Raw genomic sequence first — 17,621 nt, 5'->3', positions numbered from 1 at the left:
TTTTCTCAGGTTTTCGCGGGTGTCTGTATGTAGGTCTTTGGTTATTCGGGTCTTCTCCCACGTAAAATTGGAAGTGTCTTGGCGACGTTTCGACGAAGTCTCATTCGTCATCTTCAGGCTGGTGTTCTCGGCTTCGTGCTCCTGGAAGCCGAGAACATTGATACTGTAAGAAAATTGATACTGAGCCTTTACAGGGAGGATATGGGTCTGGCCTACTGATGACAGCTAACGAGCTAGAAATGGATCTATTTAGGTCTCCCACCTAGCAGTGAGAGCTTGCTAGGTGTTAGAAAAGAAAAAAAGCCCAGAACTGAGTAGATGAGATTCTACTGAGCTGGAGCTACAAAAAAACCTTGGCTACGTAGGGAAAACCTGGCTAGAAGAAAAACACACATAAACCCTACGAAGAAGTAAGAAAATTGATACTGTGCCTTTACAGGGAGGATATGGGTGTGGCCTACTGATGACAGCTAACGAGCTAGAAATGGATCTATTTAGGTCTCCCACCTAGCAGTGAGAGCTTGCTAGGTGTTAGAAAAGAAAAAAAGCCCAGAACCGAGTAGTTGAGATTCTACTGAGCTGGAGCTACAAAAAAACCTTGGCTACGTAGGGAAAACCTGGCTAGAAGAAAAACACACAGACACACACACACACACACACACACACACACACACACATATATATATATATATTTGTTTTCGTAGATTTTCACGGATAGAGGTATGCAAGTTTTGGTGTATTTGGGTCTTTTCCCGTGTAAGATTGAGAGTATCTTGCGACGTTTTGACGAGGTCCCACTCGTCATCTTCAGGCTGGTGTTTTCGGCTTCGTGCTTGTGCGAGGAAAGCATGATCAGAGCTGCCGTCTCTCTATAAATACTGTCGGGGAGGTGTGGGGTGCTGGCTTTGTTGAGCGGGTTGATTGCCTGTGTTGTTAATCAAGCTAATCAAGATGTAACAACTCAGGCAACCAGTTAGCCACACCTTCATCCCATGTATCCTCCCTGTAAAGGTACAGTATTTGTTTTCTTTTCTTTTTGTAGGCCTTTATGTGTATTTCTCTTTAGCCAGGTTCTTCCTACGTAAACCAAGATTTTTATGCAGCCCTAGTTCAGTGAAATCCCAATCCACTAGTTTCTAGGCTTTTTTTCCAGCAGCCAGCAAGCCCCTGCTGCCCATTGGGAGACTAAGGAGACTAAGATAGATCTATTTCGGACTTAGAAGCCCTCATCAGTTAGCCACACTTTCATCCCATGTATCCTCCCTGTAAAGGTACAAATACAAATACTGTACCTTTACAGAGAGGATACATGGGATGAAGGTGTGGCTAACTGATGAGGGCTTATAAGTCCGAAATAGATCTATCTTAGTCTCCTTAGTCTCCCAATGGGCAGCAGGGAGCTTGCTGGCTGCTGGAAAAAAAAGCCTAGAAACTAGTGGATTGGGATTTCACTGAACTAGGGCTGCATAAAAATATTGGTTTACGTAAGAAGAACCTGGCTAAAGAGAAATACACATAAAGGCCTACAAAAAGAAAAGAAAACATAGATAGATAGATAGATAGATAGATAGATAGATAGATAGATAGATAGATAGATATACACACATACATACAAACACACACACACACACACAAATATTAAGTGCTTTTCTGTCAAAGCACCTGGTCTACCCCAATGTCGGGTATATATATTATATATATATATATTATATATATATATATCTCCCAAAGTAGAGCCATTTAAGTAAATCAAGACACACCCATCAGTGCCTGGGCTGTCACATTTGGTACAGCCATAGCTTTTAGTTGTTCCTCAAGGACAGCCACATATGGGACACAGTAGTCCAAGGAGCAGGTGACTAGGACAACAGCGAATATGTGCAAGTTTCTAGACAAGGAATAGTCCTAACTGGCACATAAAACTGTACAAAAGACTTCCTAGTCGCAGCTACCATCTGATTTGCTTGAGTTGTAAATCCTTAAAAATGGTACATTTTATAATAGAACCATGATTATTTGTTTATTTATCACATTTACCACTGTTAATTTCATTTGTAAAATAGGCTATCAAGAAAGCAGATTCAAATTCATTAAGGAGAAAATACTGTAGTATCACAGTAGCAATTAACTTCTTTTCGGAAACTAAGAAAAAATGTGATTTTAAAAAAAAAAAAGAAATGTCAAGTTAAAACCAGGAAACTGGAAGGTAAGATAATGTCTTAATGCATCCCATATCAGTAATGTTTGCTCTAAATATACACAACACACTTTCTTGTTCAAATCCATATAGGGTGAATGGAATTCCTGTGATTATAAAGATAACCCATTTTTTCTGGGATGTTTTATTATTATGGTTGGTTGCACAGTCAGCCAGATGTTTAGATTGGATTTTGAATTTAAACAACCTATCAAGTCCTTCTCAAGAACCCAGGAGAGGCCGATACTTGATAGTGTTCACAGTATCATTGCAGGCTGTAAACTCTTCCAAGCTGGCTTTTGCAATTGACTGAGGGTGATTTTGTCAATGCCAATGGTGTTCAAGTGGTGCTCCAGTTGTTTTGGGATTGCACCTAAGATTCCTATTATTATATTCCTATTTTTCTTCTTATTACATTATAATTGGATTCATGAAACCTTTAGACTACTTGGCAACATCGTTGCTGATCATGCAGCATATCTACTGCAGAATCTCCAAACCACACAAAGATAGAGATCATGTTCATCAGGTATAACTTCCTCATGGCATTCAAATTAAAGCATCCCAGATTATTGGCTGTCTAGAGTCTATATGAATATCTCCTGTGAAAGGGGGCCCACCATCCCTCTTAATAATTGTTTCTACTATCAAACTGCATTTCCTCTTAGGAATTATTTTCTAATATTCAGTTCGAATCTGCCTTCTGTAACTTAAATCTAGTATGGCCAGCTATTTGGATTTCAAGAGAAGAAGGCTTCAAATAAAATGTTGATGTGCTAGTTCCACCTGTTGACATTTCTTTAAAGATGCCATATTTCAGAGCCTTCATTTTCCATGCTCTCTTTCGCAAATAATGTTATCAAGTCAGGTATTCCTCATCCCATATATAGGAAACTGATATTTGTTTTCTAAAGAAAGAATATGTGCTAAATTTCTATTATTTTCAGCTCATTACACATTGGCAAAAAGAATCAGAACACAAAATACAAACTAAGTAGACATGACCTTGTAGATGACCCTCACTCTGTCAAGGACCTTGGAGTACTCATTTCAAATTATCTAAGTGCCAAAGTCCACTGTAACATCGCCAAAAAGACATTAAGGGTTGTAAACCTAATCTTTCGTAGCTTCTTCTCTGGTAATATTACACTACTAACCAGAGCATACAAAACATTTGCTAGATCAATTCTCAAATATAGCTCATCTGTCTGGAACCCGCACTGCATATAGGACATTAATACAATTGAGCGCATCCAGAAATTTTTCACAAGAGTCCTCCACTCCTCTACTCACAGCAAAATACCTTATGCCACCAGACTTGAAATTCTGTGTTTAGAAATTTAGAACTACGTCGTCTTCAGTATGACTTAAGCATAGCTCATAAAATCATCTGCTACAATGTCCTACTTATCAATGATTACTTCAGCTTCAACCACAACAATACAGGAACACACAATAGATACAAACTTAAAGTGAATCGCTTCAAACTCAATTGCAGAAAATATGACTTCAGTAACAGAGTTGTTAATGCCTGGAATGCACTACCAGACTCTGTGGTCTCATCCCAAAGCCCCTAAAACTTTAACCTAAGACTGTCTACTGTTGACCTCACCCCATTCCTAAGAGGTCTGTAAGGGGTGTGTATAAGAGCACCAGCGTCCTACCATCCCTGTCCTAATGTTTCCTTTAATTGTATTCATTTTATGTATTCAAGTCATGCTTATACTTATATATATTACCTAATATGTACTCGACAAAATAAATAAAATAAAAATAAAAAATAAAAAAAATATGAAGATAGTTTTAAAATCAAGTGATTATTGAATATTGTAGTGCTTGGCTAAAGATTTAAAACAGTTTGCAACTTCAGTACCATGGGAAAGAGGCCATGGGAAGAGACCTAAGTGTCCAAAATCTTTGCAGAAGTAAATTTATGGATCATCCATTTTGTAGCTACATGATACAAAATTTTGCTTGATTGGCAAAAGAAAAACAACATGACACAGTTACTTTATATACTGCAGTTGCTATCATTTGTGAAAACCCTTAATTTTATTGCAAATGTTTCTTTGTGTGTTAAGGTTGATAGTGAGTGGATAATTCATAGAATAACCACTCCCAGCACAACTACCTTTTCTCTTTCTTTTGCTGTTTTCTTATCCAGAATTTTGGAGGTATGGGAGGATGGATATCTATTCTCCCATGACTGTTGCACAGCAGATAAACCACCACACTAAAACCTCAATTTACTGCATAGATACAATCCATGTGAATTTTTCTTTTAGGGAGTGGTTGTGGTTCTTATGACAGATGTATTCCTGAAAATAAGATTGTTTGTCTCCTGTTTTTCCATAATTGTGGAATAGAATTTGAGAAATAGTACAGCATCCTAAACTTCCTTCTTTCAAATAAATGCAAAAAAATGGAGGAGGGTTTGTGGAGAATGAGACATGCAGAGTTTACGTGAGCTTTCAAGTCACAGTATATATTCTTCTTTTGGAGAATAATATCTAAAGCAAAACATTTTCTCCTTCAGTTTTTCAGTGAGATGGACTGAGGAAGATGATTGGCCCTAAGACAAAGTCAAATCCTATGGCTGAGGGTGGATTAGAAAGTTAGGAGTGGCACCTATGCTTGATGCAAGCATCATAATAAATTTGAAATTGGGCAGTGAAAGTATCATTTCCTAACTATGGCAGTAGTGGGTTTCAAATCCCATTGCTACTGGTTCGCTCATAGATGCGCGTGCCGCTTCTGCACATGTGCAGAGACATCTGGGCGGATGGGCGGAGCCTTCTACCGCTGCCGCTACTGGTTTTGCCAAACTGGAGCAAACTGGTAGCAACCCACCACTGAACTATGGTATATATAGTTTGCCTCTTCCTCTTTCAGTTGTGTATTTGCCAAATACAGTAAATGTCACAAAAGCTCCGGATGACTTCAGTGACACTCCTCAAAATAAAAGGTAAATCATAGCAGCATTGCCATTGGAACTTTCCTCCACTAGGAAAACTGTAGTTACATAACAGCGTTATTAAAAGTAATTGCTAATATTGATAAACCTCCAAGCAGAACAGCAATTATTTGAGCAGAGCTTTGTATTCACAGCAAAAAAACAAAAAACTTCCAGGGCAGGCGTGGTTCATCTTTCTCAGTAGGGACATTTACCTGTACCAATTAACAGAAAAGTTAAAAGTTAAAAAAAAAAGGGGGGGAGTATAAGCCTGCATCCATTCTTTTTACAATACTATAATTTTCTTCTGGGTTAAAGAACAAACAGCTCATTTGTTTTAAAGGTGCAGCACATCTGTTTCTGTGGCTAATCACCATTAATTATAAAGGACCACTTTTCAGTGATATTCTCAGTCCCAGAGCTATGGCATGCTCATTGCCTTATTCTGCAGAATCTTTTGCCAGCTTTTGGCATTGCCTAGTTTTCTGATTAAGTATAAAATGTAGAATTTTTCTAGATCTTTGGCATGCCCTACAAACTATCTAGTAAAGCAGTGATTAATCAGGGAACTCTCATGAGAAAACTGTAATAGCTTTTACAAGGGTAACAAGAACAATTTCCAGAGCCATGTTTTGCCAAGCAAAATGTAAGCAACTCTGATTTTTAGAGGCTTGCATGACAGACAGAGAGAGAGAGAGAGAGAGAGAGAGAGAGAGAGAGAGAGAATATAAGAAACAGGAAAGGTAAACCTGCCTTTCTGTCAGATTGACTCTATGATTAACATGCAAAGTTTATTTTGCTTTATCATAGAACAGCTAATAGTGAAATTCTATTAATTGCTGAATGTTGTTTTGTTTGGCAATTCCAGGAAGCAGTTTACATGGCTACGTAGTGCTCTGGTTTGCAGAGCTTCTGAAATAGTATTATTGTAAGGGGCTAATACTGATTAGAGACAGTTCCCTGAGGAAGGAGGACCTTTTGATGATTGAGTCATTTCCCTTCTCTGTTCTGCTTCAGTGATACAGGGCTGCTCATTGTATCATGATACAGATATTCTCTCCTTCCCTAGTAAACAGCTCAGAACTTCATGTTTTATCTGCAGTGGTTGGGTTTACGACTCTGGAGCAGAAGTTCCCCACTCTTTCTCCTAAATGCAGATTTGTTCACCATCTGAAGGGTTCAGGGTTTGTTTTTTAACAAGCATTTTAATAATGATTGTTTGTATTTTTAATCATGATTGTTTTTATATATTTGTTTTACTTAATTATTGTACACTATCTAAAGTCACCTTTTTGTGAGATGGGAAGCTATATACATTTGATAAATAAATGTTTGATCAATTACCAAAAGTGTCTTGTAAAATTATTATTAGTGCTATCATATATAGCACATTAAAATATAGAGTTAACTCTGGCAATTCTGCTGATGGAACCAGTTCCAGAAATCAGGAATGACTTTTTGATCTTAGGGGAAGATGGGAAAACAATCTGTGGAAATCTACATGCTATCTTTCTTACTTTTGAGCTTCTGCTTCAGTAAATTGTCATAATTTTTTTTATTTAATAGATAACATGTAACTAAAATGAATATACAATAAATTAGAATAAATAAATTACAAAAGAACATCATTAAAAACTGTCTAAGACAAAAATTCAGAGCAGTTCTAAAGAGGCTGAGTGATAAGGACCTGATGAAGGAACCACCACATCCAGTTCTAAGCCCTTCTTGGAGTTATGCCAGCAAGAATAAAAGGTGATGATAAGGGGCCTTGAATTCCCCTCCCCTTCCCTGTGGTCCTTGATCCATGGTGACTGCTAGGACAAATCTCTGCAGCTTTCTTAGCAAGATTTTCAGAAGTAGTTTGCTATGGTCTTCTTGCTAGGGCTCAGAGAAAGTAACCAACCCAAATGGTTTTGTGCCTAATGCAGGACTAGCATTTACAGTTTCCCAGTTTTCTAATCCAATGCCTTCAACTACTGCACCAAACTGGCTTTATTTCCTTTTCATAATAGCAGCCATAAGGACTAATGTAGCTTCTTTCTAGTTCTAGAGCATGATAAGGGAATAACATTTTTTCTTTCTTCCTAATCATGGAGGAGCATGTGAGGTAGCTAAACAATGACAATGAAGTTCCTGTTGTATTAGCAAAGAAGCCTCAATAATGGGTCTCTTTATCTGATTATGGACCTCCACCAATGGAGACAGCCACAAAATGTGATGATTATGTAGGCAGATTCCCAAGGACCATAGAATTGCTCTTAGACTCCTTGTATAGCTTCTATCTTTTTTCCCCCTGCAATCTCCATATTATTCAAAATGAAAAAATAACACTGATAAACCCAATAAACAATTATTTCTATTATATTTTTCTACATACAATTTACACCAATAACAGAGATTTCTTTAACAATCTTAAATGTTTTAGGGTTTTTTTCATTGTTTTTTCTATCTGCTTTAGACATGTCCTTCAGACTTATTTTAATATATTTTTAAGAGAACTTGACTGTAACAGGAAGATTTATTTGGGCACTTTGCCTTTTGCAGACTTGATTATGTTGCATATAGTAGTGCTTTCAATTGTGCATAATTAGAACTTCTTGTTTAAAGAAATGTCCTGATATAAAAGTGACCAAGGGAAAACATATCAGTTTATTTTTTTCCCCTTGTTAATTTTATTGAAAAAAAAATCACAGTGCTCAAAGCAAATCCAAAAGAGCACAGCACGGTCTTAGAATAAATAAAATGGAAATATTATCTTATCTGTAAAAATACTGAACTTGAGAGTCTTCCATGTAGTTTCCAGTTTTCACTTCAAATAAGAGGCACCTGAGTAAAAGTCAAGGTTAACTTCGCTTGTCATTTTCAGCATTTGAACATAGATCATACTCTAAAAAAGAGATTCCCTCTGCAACACATATTGATGTCTTGAGTCTATTCCATAGTATGAACATCCGTAGAAGCTGATTCTACCCCAGCAGGTTGTAAAATAGAATTCAGCTTGCTGTAATGTGACCAAATGAAAATTACAATTAAATTTGATCAGTCTTACATCTTTTTTGGAAGGGCTTATTTTATCAAAATGCTGTAAATCAGTGGTGGGTTTCACTTACCTTTGCTACCTGTTTGCTCGCTTCTGCGCATGTGCAAAGCATATTTGATTATGTCTGTGCAGGTGGGCGGAGCCTCCCGCCACTGCTGCTATCAGTTCACACAAACTGGGGTGAATTGGTAGCAACCCACCACTGCGGTAAATACTATGTCCATTACCCACTGCTTCATAGTTTTCACACATTTTCTAAAAGGGTACTTTTAAAATGACACTTAAGGCCAGCAAGGAAAGGCTATGATGTCTAAAATAAACCCAGATGTTTTAAAGTGTTTTCCCTCTAGAGGTGCAGTAATTGCTTTATGATTAGACAGGAAGCTGTATCAGCATTATTGCTCTAAAGGAGCCAGTGTTATCAAAAGACAACACATCAGGGCTTGTCCTCACAGGAAGGCTATCGTGAGTAAGCAACTGTGCTTTAATCCAATTGGTTATGGGACTCTTCGTGTGGATGGCTTGGTATTTAAGGAAAATCATATGACTATCATTACTATGGAAAAGGGGGGCCGAGGTACAAAAATCAAACAAACATTATGAATTGCATCCAAAAAATTACCGCATTTCTGAATATGACCGTTCGAAGAAGGTTAAAAAAAGATATTAAGGCATGATAGAAATACTGTACATTCAAAGAAAAAATATAGTAAATGTGAAAAAGGAAAAGAAAAAAAAGAAAAAGAACAGAACAGAACAAATAAATATGAGGTAAAAAAGGAACAAGTACAGAAAAGAAGAAAACAATATATGAAGAAACAGCTTTTGATCTTCCTGATGGCAGTTATACATACAATTCTAATCCAAGCTATCTCTCTCTCTCTCTCTCTCTAAGATAACCTCATAATCATCTTCTTTCTATAACCTATTCTTTCTAATCATCAAAACCATAAGTCACAAAATCATTTTATTTTTTTATGCAAATGAATGTCCCTTCATGTTGTTCACATTTCCAACTGTAATAGTATTGGGAATGACCTTGAAAGATGGGGCCAAGAGACACTGTTTACTAAGTGTCTAGGGAATGGTCAGATAAGAGACAGCATAGTCTGCAGCTGGATAGTGGCCTGGGCAAGAGGCTTAGAAGAAACCCTCCCTAATTTCTTGGGGTGTAAAGAAAATGGGGAGAACTGTAGTTTCAGACTGGCCAGATTCTATTAACGTAAACTTATAAAATAGAATTATCTCATTATGTTTCCTGTCTGGTTCACCTGGCAAAGTTCACACCAATACACGTTTGAAATGCCTTTATATCAGGGGTGGGATCCAGTGGTTGGTTGCCCCCGGTTCGGACTGGTTCACAAGAACCGGTAGTAAAACCGGTGGGAGGCTCCGCCCACCATCCGGATGTCATCATTGGCAATCATCATGCACAGAAGTAAGGCCTGCATGCAAGCGAAGCGAGCGCGCACGCGCGATCCCATTACGAACCGATAGTAAAGGTAAATAGAACCCACCCCTGCTAGGATCCTACCGGTTTAACAACCAGTTCGCTAAGAACGCATGTGCGCAGTTTGGAGAAAACTCACCTTCCGCATTGCTGCCAGCAAGGAAAACAGATGAGGCAGGGCAATCCACTCTGCCGTGCTGATCAGCAGGCTTCGGAAATGGAAATATAGGTGAGTATAATGCAGGGGCAGGCAAGCAGGCCCACTCGGGGCGAACCAGTTCGCTCACGAGTGAAAGTCGGAGCTAACAGTTTACCCAAACCGGTCCGAACAGGTAGAATCCCACCACTGCTTTATACATTCTAGATAATTTCAGAAAATGTAATGTAATATAAATTTCAACACTTTTGACTATATATTTTCCAATTGATTCATCCTTATATTATAACCACAATTTTTAGCCCTCTTTATCATACATTTTTTAACCTGTTTTTCCCTTCACATTTCAACAAAAAATATACATTTTAACGATTACATGTTGCTAAATTGCATTTCAAATTATACCTTACTTTGCTGCATACCGTAAGTCTTTTTATTCATTTTAAATCTTCTGACAACCTTAAATAGGAAAACAACTATGTCCTTCTTCCATTAGTTTTTCTTTTGATTTTATATTCCCTTTAATGAGTCTCCAATAATTCCTAGTATGTTTACCACTTGTTTTTGCTGTTGTTTCTCTTTTGTAAAGTGAACTTTTGTAAAGTGCTTCTTGGAATTTTTAGGCATAGACACATTCTCAACAAAGCATGTCTAAAAATATATATTTTTTTTAAATCCAGATTTTTAAATCCAGACTTTCAAAAATCCTTTTTTGAATCTCCCAAGGTTTTGTTAATTCTTCATTAACAATTATTTATGCTTTCTGTGCACATAAATCAATCTATCCAGTACATTTCTAATATTATTTCATCATTGTCTTTTAGGTAGGAACCCCTATTCAACTTTATGAATAAAGTCCTGTAAAATTATTTTCAGTCTTTCAGACAAAATAATTTTAAACAACGTATGGTCATTAGTCAAAGTTGGTCAATAATTTATTGTTAAAGTCAGGTCCTGGGTCTCTTTATGTATTCATGCTATATAGGCCTCGTTCTAGCTTTCAGGAATCTTTCCATTCTGTAACATTCATCATATATTTTAATGGTTATAAAGGTTATAAAAGTTCATCCTCAAAACAGTTATAATAAGAGGCCAGCAGACCATCTGGACCAGTTGTCTTTCCTGTTTTAGTCCTTTTAATAAGTATACAAACTTTCTATTGTTAGATCCATTCAAAATTTGTCTCTAATTCTCTGTAATCGTCAGTAAATTCTGTTTATGAAAATATTCATCCCTTTTTCCAAGGAACTTTCTTGACCTTTCTATAAAGTAGAATAATATTGGTGAAACACTTGTTATATATTTTCATTATCTGTTATTACAGTATTTCCTTCCTGTCACTTTAGGTTCACTTTCTTTTCTTTTTCTTTCTGCAATTTATATGCCAAACATTTCCCTAGTTCATTTGCAAATTCAAATTTTATTTGTTTTGCATAATTCATCTTTATTTCCATCTTTCTCATTGTTAATATAAATAATTGCCTTTGTAAAAGCTTCATTTGATGGATAGTTGTCCTGTATGGGGACTTATTTAACTCTTCCTTTTTTAAAAATCTCACCCAAAATCCTTTGTATTTTCTCTTGCTTTTTCTTTTGAAACCATTTACATCATCTTATAAAAGCTTCGCTTGCATCCCAAACTGTTCTTCTCTCTGTGACTTTATTAAGATTATTTTCAAAAAAAAAATTTAGTTTCTTTTTGCAATGCTCCCCTACCATTTCCTTTGCAACAAATCTCATTCAATCTCCATCTGAAATAATTATTTTTCCCTTTAAAAGTTGAGGTCATTGAGTTATGGTCTGAGAAAGTCTTTGGTAATCTTTTCACTTTATGAACATTAGTAGCCAAAGTCTTAGAGATCCAAATCATATCTCTTCTTGAAAAAGATTTATGTCTTTCAGAAAATAAGTATACATGTATTCCTTTGAATCATCCTCTTTAATATCTCCATGCTTCAATATCAACAAGCTTCAAATTTTCCATTAAATCAAAGAAAACCATTGGTAATTTGCCTTTTAGTATTTTTTTCAGATGTTCTTTTTATGAGGAAAATATCCCAATCTCCCAGGAGATGCCAATTTTCATACAGAAAGTTCAATAGTTTATCAATACATCCTTCATAAAATACAGTTTTATCTTCATTTAGGACATAAATTCCCAACATCAAAGACTTAGCCCCCTATAGATTAACGTCCTACCCAATATATCCGCCATAATGATCAGACAGTATAGTCTTTGGATATAGTTGAGAAGTTATGCACAAAACAACTCAATTTCTTTTTTTCGTTCCTTCTGAAATAAATTCTTCACCCACTTTTTTGTGATTCAAATATTTTATATCATTTTTCCTAATATGCTTTCTAGCTTTAACCCATTCTTAAACAGGGCAATACTTTTATCTTTATAATTTTACAGCAGTTTAAACTTTTAAAACATTACCAGTACAGTTTTTCAATCTGACTGCTCTTCAAGGCTGATGGATATTTCTATTATGGGATTTACTCATATTCTCAAGTGAGATGATGTGTCAATATAAACAGAATTTTTCATAAATAAACTATGAACTTTGTAATATGAGAAATTCCTACTTACGTTCCTGTCAAGTTAGAGCAGGGCTGTTTACAGTGATATTATCTTCTGAATTTGGCATTCAGCAAGATTATAAATGTACTTTTCGCAATGGAATTTAATGAAGAACCAATTGAAAACCCCTACCTTAGAAAATAGGCATAACAAAAACATATTTTTCTTTTTTCTCCACTGAAAAGCTTCAAGGCAAGGAACATGTCAAAGCAAACCAGTACCTACCTAGTGCTGTTATGTGTAACAGTTTTGTCTGCAGTCTAGATCACAGTCCTGTTGGAAAATGAAATATGCCATGCAGTCATAAAAAAGCAATGTCACATTAAAAAACTAAAGACAAACTACCAAATGAATGAAAAGGTCAGCACAGAAGCAATTGTATATCATGCAGATTCTCCATCACAAAGCTATGGAGAGTTACATGCATGCATGTTACTCATTTATTACTTTCTAAAACTGATTTTTATACCTCCCTCTTCTAAGGCTGAGATTGCAATAAGTCATACCATACCAGTTAATTAGAAATATTTAAGTTTGTTGACTGATACCAATTGTATGCACAAAATGTCCTATTAAATTATATGCAACAACATAAAAGGTGTAGTATTCTCCAAAGTAAGTGAAGGAAAATTAAGAGTGGGTTAAATAAAAATTATGCATGTATTGGCTTGATTTGATACTTTGCCTCTTAATGGAAATTCATATTTGATAATATTTTGAATGTGAAACACATAAGAGGCTAGGGAAGGTGACTTATCTAGAGAAGGGACTAAAACTTGTACTTATAAAAGAACATAAGCTATAATTCAAAGAAACATAAAAGAAACAAATGTGAAGGTTAAATTCATGGAGGCATCTTGGTCTCTGTGAGCAATAGGTGTTAGGGTAAAGATCTTAGGCCAGCTACTCAAAGTCAGCAGGCCTTATGCATCAATAGGGAACCTGGTGGATCCCCCTGTGGATCCCATGTCCTTTTCTCCTGATCCCAGGAAGCTTATGTGTTGAAAGGGAAAAACATAGATGAAGATGATTCAGAGATAAAGCCTCCAGAAGCTATGGGTGCTCCATCACTGGGGATTTTTAAGAAGAGGCCAGACAGCCATTTGTCTGAAATGATACAGGGTCTCCTGCTTGGGCAGGGGGTTGGACTAGAAGACCTCCAAAGTCCCTTCCAATTCTGTCATTCTGTTATTCTGACACTTCAGATTTCCTCCTTATTTAATGAAAATGGCACCATTGTTTCCGGTGTGGTAAATGTCCAAGTTATGTTTTTTTTTAATTCTATAGACATGTGAAAAATTTTGATGGTGAAAAAAATGTCATAATCTGATTATGTTCAGGTCTGTCTTCACTAGACATATAAGGGAAGGGAGAAAGGAACCCCCACCCCCACAAAAGAAATCTCCATATTCTGGAGAAGTGAATGAATGCTTAGATGGAAAACTAAACAAGAGTACAGTATGTCATTACATGGTATATGTCATTACAAGCAGATACATTTACTTTATTATGGAGTGAGTGAGAAACAATAATTAGAAAAGAAAGGAAAAAAGACTATTCATGCCTGATTATAGCAAAAACAGAATGTAATTCATAAAGCTATAGTATATATTCCTGACGTTTATTAAGGTTCCCTAATATCATTTTTACAGCTTTATTACAAAGGCAGAGAAATACTGATCAAGAGAGAGAAATCAAGAGATTAGATTCCCCATCTAGATTTTGAGAACATCCACTGACTTTCTTCAAGTCAGTGAGCCATAAAGTTCTGGATTGGAATTGTCTGGTCCCAATTTTGTTGTTACAGTATATTGTTTGCAATGATTGTTTTGTTACATTTTTTATTTTGCTTTATTTTATGTTTCTATATATTGATAGCCACCTAGAGTCATTAGTATGAGAAAGGCAGCCTTATAAATTCAATAAAGAAATAAATTAAAAAAAATAGTCATAAGATGTTACAACCACAACAGCACAAGCTTTTAAAAATGGGACCTATGTTTTCTATTAAAGTTCTTTTCTTAAGCATCCAGATAACACAGGGGTTGGAACTAATTTTTTCCCCCCAGAGTTTTTGTCTATGGAGATTCTCAGTCATTCAGGTTATGGTTGTCCCAAAGGTGCTTTTTTCAAGAGGCAACTGGAGTTTCTGGTTTTTCTTTGAAGACATTTCGCTTGTCATCCAAGAAGAGCTGAAGAAGCTTCTTGGATGAGAATTGAAACGTCTTCAAAGACAAATCAGAAAGTTCAGTTGCCTCTTGAAAAAGCACCTTTGGGATCCCAGAGTTTTTCAATATTTCAAGAGAGTTATATTTAAGTAAAACAGGAGAGCTATCAGATGTTTAACCTGGACTGATGGGGTTTTTTACGGGTTTTTAATTGTATCTGATTTAATTAGGCATTTTAACTTGCATTATGGATTGTGGTTTTATTGTTGTGAGCTGCCCTGAGTCTGTTGGAGATAGGGTGGCATATAAGCCTAATAAAATAAATAAATAAATAAATTTAATTTACCCTCATTAAGCAGAAAAGTGCACCACTGTTAATCAATGCTTTTCTAATAAATTCACATTTTCCCAATGCATAATTTTAGAAGACTCCATTCAGGGGCCACCATATAGAATCTTTGGATTCACACAGGGCTGATAGTTGCCTGCGTGACTTAGTTCAGATTATGGCTTTATTTTTGCTTTAGTTTCCCCCTTTCAGACTTTCACTTGATGGCTCCCTAATTATAAAGATTAGATTATAAATTTGCAAGGCATTGAGAATCTGGCTGTTTCCCCAGGTATTTGGGTCATGGGGTAGATGAGCTCTGTTGCTACTAATGGTAAGCTAAAAGTTTATTCTTGGGCATCAGGAGATTATATTTGATGGATTTGTTTCTTTCAATCTTTTGGATGCCCAGTCATTTGTGTGACATGGGCAGCTATATAAATCTTTTAAAAATAAAATATTCATACAATACATTTAATATTACCAAAATGCTATTGCTGATAAGTATTAGTTAGAAATACTGTTTACAGTCATTGGCCATGTCAATACAAATCAAAAAGGATACATACAGAAGAAAGAAAACTGAGTAGATGACCAAGGAAGAAAACAGGAATCTAAAACTTAGATTTACTTAAATATGCTAGGAAGAACTCAAAAGGCTTCAGCAAAACTGTTCCAGTTTTGACTCAGTTTTGTCTTAGAAGAAATTCATTCTATTGTAAAATAAAATGTGTAAAATAGTGTAAAGTAGTAACCAAATCTGGGGAATTTTAAATAGAGTTTAATAAAAATATAAACAGAGAACACCTATTGTACTGACCTTGGTATATATAAAGTATATATAAATATATAAATTTATTAGGCACAGATATATTTGTTTCCTAAAGTAATGAAGAAACTTGATAATAGTAGACTGACCTTTGACTTGATCCTCTATCCATTATATTTGGGAAATCCTAGAGACTACCGTGTTTCTCCGAAAATAAGACCCTATCTTATATTTTTTTGAACCCTGAAATAAGCGCTTGGCCTTATTGCCATGCGCTCAGAAGCCTGATTGTGCTTATTATCAGGGGATGTCTTATTTTGGGGGAAATAGGATAGGTAAATATCAGTTAATGGGAGAACGGCATATGTTCATTATATTCAACAAAAAAAAGGGGGAAAAAGAAAATCCAGTGTATTCCACCAGTTTCATATCATGGAAAAAATCTAGACATTTCTAAAAACTATAAAAAAAAGTTATGATTACTAGGAATGAAGATGAATTTTCCAAGAACAAAACCTGTCAGATTAATCCTTTATTTTTAATGGGGTAATTTCCTTACTAGATCATGGAAAAGTCATGAATGTGATCAGTATACACCTGGCTTGAAACAATTGGTTCCTGATCAAGTTAAAGTGAGGTCTTCATGAAGTCATCTTGAAAGCTTTATAGTTCATTAATGCCTGAAGAAGTGGGAGATGCATAAAAAAATGCTAATGACAAAATTTACATGAAATGGCTTCTATTCTAAAATACAGAAACAAATTAAAAAATTATATTGAGGTTAGAAAAATTGGCTGAAAAGATAGATAAAAAATTAGTAATACATGCAATTGCCTTCATTTATAAAAAAAGAAATGCACATGCACAGACGTGCATGTGCATGTATAGTATAGAGAATGTTTGACTTGGTAATACTGTAGCATATGTGAAAAGTTGGAGATAAATATGAGTCATTCAGTTTTAGGCTGCATTGACAGAAATACAGTTTGCACATAAATTACAGAAAGTAATCACAGAAGTTCTGCATTCATTAGACCACATGTTGAATCTTGTGTAAAGTTCTGAGTCCCACATTTTTAAGAAAGATGAAATCAAAACAGGTGTGGAGAGATACAGTAAAGATAATTCAGGGATTTGAAACTAAATCCTGCAGTCTGAAGAAAGATTGAAGGAATAGCGTACGCTCAGCCTTGAAAAGAGCAGGCATAAATATATTGGCAACTCTTTACATAACTGAAATGATGTTACACAGATGACTGGGGAGAGGAGAGTATGATAGCACTTTTCAAGTACCCGAAGAGTTCCTGAAGAAAGATGAAGAATGTGGAAAATGGTCTTCAGGCACAGACAATCAAATGAATGTAAGAGATATTTGCTAAAATAAGAGCAGTTTGACAGTGGGACCAATGACTAAAGGACGTAATGCAAACCCCTTCACTGGATGTATTCAAAGAGAGATTGGACAACCATCCAATAGGGGATGCTTTCATCTGTATTCCTATACTGAGGAGGGAGTTGGATTCAAAGGCCTAAACGATTCCTTCTGTCTTTGATTCTAGAGCATGGTTGTCTTATGCTTCAATTAGCATCTAAAGACATATTCATTACTGAAGCAATTGAAAATTTGCCACCATGGGGATGATTGCAGCATTTATCATTTATCATTACGCTATCAACACAAATATGTTCTCTGAGTACGGTTTGAAAGATTGCGGGGATCTATCATGCACCGTAGAGCAAATTGTAAATACCTGATAATTTGGATTATCAATAATTTGGAAGGATGTAAGGATGTCCATACATACTTTCTTTAGTGCAACACTGCAATTGTTGCATAGGCTGCATTCTTGTTGACAATGGAAAGAACATAGGGACACAATTTGAAGTTTGAAGAAACTACTGGGTGTTTCTGTCCTGAATTCTTGTGATGTACCAGAATTCCAGCCTGTTTCTTACATGCTTAATATATAACTCA

The 17,621-nt window shown here is 35.8% G+C and overlaps 1 protein-coding gene across 2 annotated transcripts in view; it reads right to left on the bottom strand.

Moving 5' to 3' along the window:
• The window catches only part of CAPRIN1 (cell cycle associated protein 1), an 82,766-nt gene extending 70,135 nt beyond the window's left edge, over window positions 1-12,631 (bottom strand). Inside the window, exon 1 of one of the 2 annotated variants that reach the window (XM_070935539.1) lies at window positions 12,607-12,631. The gene's annotated coding sequence lies outside the window, so the exon portion shown is untranslated. Of the gene's footprint in view, window positions 1-9,779; window positions 9,797-12,606 lie in introns of those variants that run through there. The other variant, XM_070935531.1, reaches the window with a different exon arrangement.
• Window positions 12,632-17,621: the final 4,990 nt, after the last annotated feature.

Source organism: Pituophis catenifer, unplaced genomic scaffold (genome assembly GCF_029215685.1).
Source record: "Pituophis catenifer annectens isolate HBS135680 unplaced genomic scaffold, rPitCat1.0.hap2 SCAF_1, whole genome shotgun sequence".
Taxonomy (NCBI): Eukaryota; Metazoa; Chordata; class Lepidosauria; order Squamata; family Colubridae; genus Pituophis; species Pituophis catenifer.
Note: the sequence above shows the minus strand (reverse complement) of the source record. Positions and strands in the feature narration are given on the sequence as shown.